Raw genomic sequence first — 7,034 nt, forward strand, 5'->3', positions numbered from 1 at the left:
GTTCCTGTGGCTCAGTGGTAGAGCATTGCGTTAGCAGTGCAAAAGGTTGTGGGTTTGATTCCCAGGGAACACACATACTGGTAAAAAAAAATGTATAACCTGAATGCACTGTAAGTCGCTTTGGTGTCTGCTAAATGCGTAAATTATTATTATTATTAAAGTTCCATCTTTGATTGTTGAAAGACATTCCGCTGCATTTCACTTACAGCCAATAAAATTTCCAGTAGGATTTTCATCGATCAGGCGTGGATCTAGTCTGAATGGTTGATAACTTTTGACAAAGTTTAATCCAGGAGCAAAGAGAAATAATTTCTCATGACTGTGTTCTCATGTTACAATAAAGCGCTCGCCACATTTGCACGGGAATGATTAAAATGATGCGAAATACCTGCAATCCCACGTGGTCATTCAGACTCTGTAATTTACAGGAGGCGGATGCGTGTCACTGTCAAACTCGCTGTCGGAGAGCAAAGAGAGATGCAGCTTGGAAAAGCGGCGGCTTTTCTCGGTTCAGATATCAGGGCTTTTATTGGTCCATTTACGATCGGATATCTTTATTGGCTACTGAAGTGCCGTCAAAGGTTTGAATATCAATTCAAATTGTTGGCGTACTCAGTAACGAACTATGATTTAAAAGTAACGAAGTAGATTCTTTTGCTTAATTTGTACTTAAGTACAAGTAAAAGTACAGCTTTAAAAATATACTCAAAAAAGTACAAGTACCCGAAAAAACTACTTAATTACAGTAACGTGAGTAGTTGTAATTCGTTACCTCCACCACTGAGTACAACATATTATTCCTATTTCACTTTACTTCGTTTTTTCAAGGCAATCGGTTTGCATGCTTTTTTTAAGTAAGCCCAACTAATTAGATTTTACAGTGTACATATTAGTACCTAAAATATCCTTAAGCATATATATTAGAACTTTTTGAAAGAGTACGGCCCCAGTAACAGTTTTGTACCTGTTTTTTTCTGAGAGTGAATTTACCATGCCACAGATGTATTACCAACTAACATGATATATCAGAGTTTAGAAGACATAAACAAAAAACTAATTGTCTCCTTTCAGTTCACATGGTAAAACCACTTTCTTCCAGGTCCTCTCATCTTGATTTGAAATATCCATGAGACCTATTCAAGACCCTCCCTGTCTGGCTCTATCATGCAAACATCATTCCTGGAGCTGATCTCTGTCCCAAATGGCATGAGCGCAGACCAGCCGCCTCACTGCTTCACACAAATCCTCCGTCGTTAATGGTGGTTTATGGTTTTTACTGCTAATGCGGGGGAATTTAAAGAAGGGCCCCCGGGGTGCATGACTGGGCCTCTGGTGATAGTAAAAGAGCAAATGTTCATTTTCATAGGTTATTAGGCATTGATTTTCTGTGGATTAAGAGGTCTCGTAACTTTAAGCACTATGAATTTAAAATGCACGTGGAAATGCTGTTATCAGCTTAACAGAAAGACTGAGATGCATGCATACACGCTCACACGTGGATATACTATCTTCTGTTCTTTACTCATTCACTTTTCTCATATGTATTAGTTTAATCCGCTCTGTGCACATCTAGTCCTTTTCATTTTTACTGTCTCTTCCCTTGTTCTGTGGTCTTTACTTTTAATTTTCTCATTCTGTTTCTGTTATTCTCCTCTCGCCCTCCCCGTGTGACTATTTTAGCAGTCTGTAGATGAAATTCTCCCCCAATTAGCCTTTCTATAATCCCATGCTCCGAGGCTAAACTGTAAACACCCCAAAGGCCATTGTCTTTATCCAGTACACAATATTTTTTTTTTTTGAGTTGATAATATTGGCAAGTAAGGCTGAATGCTTCACTGAAGGGCATCCTGCAATGTGACTGACAGAATGAGACTAGACTGGCACGTCAAGGTCAATCGACTCTTGTTTTCATCTGTTAAATCAAACAATCTGTATTGTTCTATATACAATTAACAGTGGCATCAACCAATTTTAATTTCAAAATTCGCTCTGGTGCTGTGAGCCAAGGCTTGTTTTTACTTGTGGTACACAAGGGTATTTGGTAAATAATCCACAACTGTTCTGAATCATTCTAGTTGAATGACATGTACTGTATTGTAAAGCTTGATACGAGGGCATTGTTTAGCCTGAAGAAACAGTCCATAGAACTACAGCATGTAGTGTCTACTATGAAGGCAGGAACAAACAACCCCTGCTAAGATGTACAAGAATTAAGACAAATGCTTTTATGTTTTACAAATCAACAGGATAGTTCACCCAAAATTTTAAATCTTGTCATAATTTACTCACTCTCATGTTGTTTTAAACATGTATGGAATAAAAATAATAATAATAATAATACATATGTGAAAGAATCTTCGTGCTTTTTTATTTTTATTTATTTATCTCTTTATTTTTTTATGTACAAAAAAAGAAAATGACTTTCAGTAAGTAAACTTGATTTGTGCACTATATTCCAGGACCTCTTAAGCCATACAATAACTTTGCAACTTTGCGTGAGGAACAGTCTGAAAGTAATTTATTTACCGATAATCTTCCCTTCCAGTGAGCTGTTAACTAGAGAAGTGTTGCAAATGGTTTAAGTCAGTGAGTTGAACTGGAGAACAGGAACAGTTAATGTATCATTCTTTTGAATCAGTTCTTTTCAATAAACCATTTTATTTAGTTCAGAAAATGGCCTGTACGATTCATACAAAAACCTTTGAAACACTTGGAATATAGTGTACGACTCCTCTTTAGTTCCATGGAAAAAAATAAAAGCAAACAGGCTTGGAACATCATGAGAGTGAGTAAATATATATATATATTAGATTAACTATTTTTATTTTTAGGTGAACCATTCTTTATTATTTGAATCACAGTAAACATAAATATTAATGCCTGTCATACACAATTAAGGGAATAATCGTAGAGCAGAACTAGGGTCACCACCCGTCCCGCTTTGCGTTGTACCACACAGCATTTTCACCCCTTGTTCCGCACATCGCATATTGAGAAAATATCTCGCATTTTCAACAGTCTGTTGGTTTTTAATTGTCATATTAAGAAAACGTGCATGCGTTCTTTTGCCTTTTTAAGAAAGCTTTTAAATGAATTTATTGTTTTTGCGGCGTAGTTTCACCTACATTTAACAGCACTTCGTCAAATAGCAACCTGCCTCACACGAATACAACAGCCATTTTTAAAATCCTATCCAGTGGTTGAAAAGAAAAGAGTAAACACGGTCACTAAGAGGCTGTGACGGCTGTCAATCAAAATGTGGAGTGGGTGATTCCTTGTGTTCCCTGTCAGAAAACAAACTTGCTCGTGTTCGGATAATTCGGTAAAGTAAAAGCTATTTTACAAGGCATCATAATGGCAACAAAAAAGAGAAAATTTTCTTTTAGTGAAGAATGGGCTAGGACATATACCTGGGTGAATGTCTGTGGTTGGCAACATTGCTCAGCGCTACGAAAACACGTTGTAAATACAATCTTTTGACACTTGCATTTTGTGCTCTGGAGCATTTACCAAATCTGTTTCACCAATATCCTAATATTACAGTTTTAACTGAGGGTGCTTTTCACTGCATGAGATAATGTACATGTGGCGTGAGAGTGTGAGAAAAGTGTCAATTTCGTGAGTCTCACGCTGAATGCGTGAGAGTTGGCAGCCCTGAATCAGTATTTACATAGCATAACAGTAGTAAATGTATTGTCCCTCAAAATCCCATCTACTGTCCCGCAACAGATCTATTGCCAGGTGGTCACCCTAAACAGAACACTGACTCTGTTATTAGAAAAACTTTGGGGGCTTTTGACTGATGGTACTTTGTGGGGGTAAAAGAGGGAGGGGTTACATACGGGATTAATTATGTTCCCAGACCCACTCATCCTCAACCCAAATCTTTTATAACCAGACAAAACCTTACTTTCTCTCCCTCTCTCTAAAATGTACATGAAACATTGAGTATATATAAAAAATGTTATGTAAAGAACGCAGAGTTTGGTAAGATTGAAAATGTATAAACTCATCATTTCAGCTTAATCCAGTATTTTATATCCATGTGCTTATTTATTTGGTAGTCACGTAGCACATTCCAGTGTCCTGGTCACCCTGTCTGGGTTCATTATAATGACTGTCTGGCTGTACATGATCTAATACTTGAACTCTGTATGAGTGTTGGTCCTTCAGTGACTGAACAGTATCAGCGCTAGTAAATAATGAAGTCTGTTTCCCTAGAAACGCAGCAAGTTGAAACAACAGAGGATGAATAAATGAAAGGAAATCTGACATCAGGTTCAAACACAGCACTGCACTAACTCTTCATTAGTTTTGTAGGCCAGTGAAAGCCTCCCATTCTCTGTGGACTTTGCGTGCTTAATTAATGTGTGCCTCTTTTTAATGTTTACGCACATTAAGTCATTGTGCACATCAGGAGCAGTTAAAAGCGAATCCATTTATTGTTGCTCTCTCTCTGTGTCTATCATATTTAACAAATAAAAATGACAATGAGCGCTTTGCTATAAACAGTGCCATTGTTACAGCTTTGGCTGGACTGAGAATGATAATGAAATACAGGTTCTGGGATATTTGCTATTTTAAATCATGAAACGGAATTATTCAGATTGGCATTTTATTATGGTAATTACATGGATTCACATGCATTTATGTAGTAAGGAGAATACTGATTATTTAAATATATAATGAACAGTGGAGAAAGTTAGTCCAGAGTTTTGAATACACTATATAGTGTACATTGATAGATAATGAAGAATACATGTTCTCATTCTATCCACTGTTCACAAATCAGTTTAATAGCAAGTGCAGATTTTGGTGAGGAATGAAATGGGTGAACAGTAGGGTAGGGATTTGAATAATAATGTGTGTCTATCCATGTATTTACACTAATAAACGGGACTGGACAGACAGCTGAAAGGGATTTACGGCTGCAAGTTGACAAACAGTTTCAAATGTGCAAGCCAGATGAGATTATAATTCATCAAAGATTGTATATGGAAATAAATTACAATTGAACACTGCATGCAATTTATAGAATTCCTATAGGAACTCACTGTAGATTGTCTATGACCCCTTTCCAAAAGATGCCATATTGAGGCATCGTAGTTTTGCTGTGAGAGATTTTAATAATGTGTGGGTTGACTCATGTAATGCATTTTCAAAAATGGTTTTATGAAGGGGAAAAGGGAGATTAGATTTATAATGTATTATAATCACTTGCCTTGGAGATGTTTGGTGAATTTTCAAAATGAATAGGGCATTTCAGAATACCTTTTATTGCAAGTTACTATGGCAACAAAATGCTGTACATCCTCATAAATCCTTAGACATTATGCAACTCTCCCCCAAACCCTCATCCTTGTGTTTATTGGGTGAATCATTTTGGTCTGTGTGCACACGTGTATGTGTTTGTGACTTAGAAGAGAGCAAATCTCCTGGATTTTGCATGCTACAGATGCAGCAGCATAGATATGTAGTGGCACAAGCCACTTTTCTTAGCCCCTGCTAACAGGATATAAATGTTCGCACAGATGCATTAATAACAGCGGCGGAGTTCCAGCTTGTTGTCATCCAAAGGCATGAGTCAGCAAATCCGTAAACAAAGTTGAACATTTATTCCACAAAGCAAAAACAAAGTAATCCAAGCATAATAAATCTTGAGCTGTAGCCTATTGTAGCTAATACCAATTTAGTTAGGTCACGGCTCCACTTCCAGATTTTTCAGTCACAAGTAACTCACAGCAGTAGCTGCCAGTGGATAACAGAACTCTTAAACGTTAAAGGGATAGTTTGCCCAAAATGTTTAATTCTGCCATCATTTACTAACCTTGTTTTTCTTTTGGTAAAAAAATAAATTTTGATAACGCACTGTTTGCTCTTTTTTTTTCATGCAGTCATATGATAGTGTATTGTGAGAACCAGACTGACATTTAAGTCATTATTCACTGAAAATCTTTATGATGAAATTCTTGGGTTCTTTTCAATTAATTGGTTCAAATGGTTCACAAATCAGTGATTAATAATTTCTGAATTTCTATTAATCAAAATGACTTTATTCAGTATTTACAAACAATTCAAACTGTTATGGAAAAGTCAAGAAAATTCACTGATCAAAAAGTGGGGAACCCTTCGGAAGACTTATACCGTAATACACAAATCATATGGACCATGTTTTGTTTGTTTGTTTGGATTTTGGAGCCTGAACAGCCCCAGTCCTCATTTTATTGCGCGGCCAGGATATTCATCAAACATCTATCTTTTTGTGTTCCGAAGAAGAAAGGCAGGCAGGTTTGGAACAACATGAGGGTGAATAAATAACAGAATGTTCATTTTTGGGTGAACTACCCCTTTAAGAATTGTCATTTATACAGTGAAATGATTAATGTTTAATTGATTTACAAACAAGGTAGGCATATGAACAATAAAACTTTACAATTTTACAAAATTTTAACTATCATTTGAAAGAAACATTTCAGAAACCAAGTTTATGCATGTGCATTCAGTCACTTATAACACTTATAACAGGAAGCAATATCAAGACCTATTGCAAAGAAACTTAGACACAACATCCTGCGTTAATCAATGCAGTGAAAACAATAATAACACTTTTGTGTCACCAGGTTCTTAAGAAAGTATAAATTCACTGTTTTGTCAGAGAAGATGAGGTGTGACTAACATACTTGTACCCTTTTGTGCTGTTTTTTTAGGTCTTTTTTTCTTTGTGGGTGTTTATGGTATTTTAAACACTGGGTTCTGACCAGAGTATGTGAGCGGAGCGGAGTGGTAGCGGAGCGAGGAGTGGAGCGGCGTGATTTTGCCTGGAGCTAGAAGCTGATTTTTTGAAAGTCGGAGCGTTGAGGTTTTCACTCGCTCCGAGAACGCTCCGCTACCACTCCATCACGAGCACAAATTATTCCAACTCATGCATTAAACATAATTAGTTAGCTTGACAGATATGTGGATCACATATGAAGGTTAAAATGGCGATGGACGAGTGCGGGAGGTTAAAGCATGTTGTAAGTTGTAGGCTACAA

Source organism: Sinocyclocheilus rhinocerous, unplaced genomic scaffold, assembly GCF_001515625.1.
Source record: "Sinocyclocheilus rhinocerous isolate Xijiao unplaced genomic scaffold, SAMN03320098_v1.1 scaffold922, whole genome shotgun sequence".
NCBI classification, from domain to species: Eukaryota; Metazoa; Chordata; class Actinopteri; order Cypriniformes; family Cyprinidae; genus Sinocyclocheilus; species Sinocyclocheilus rhinocerous.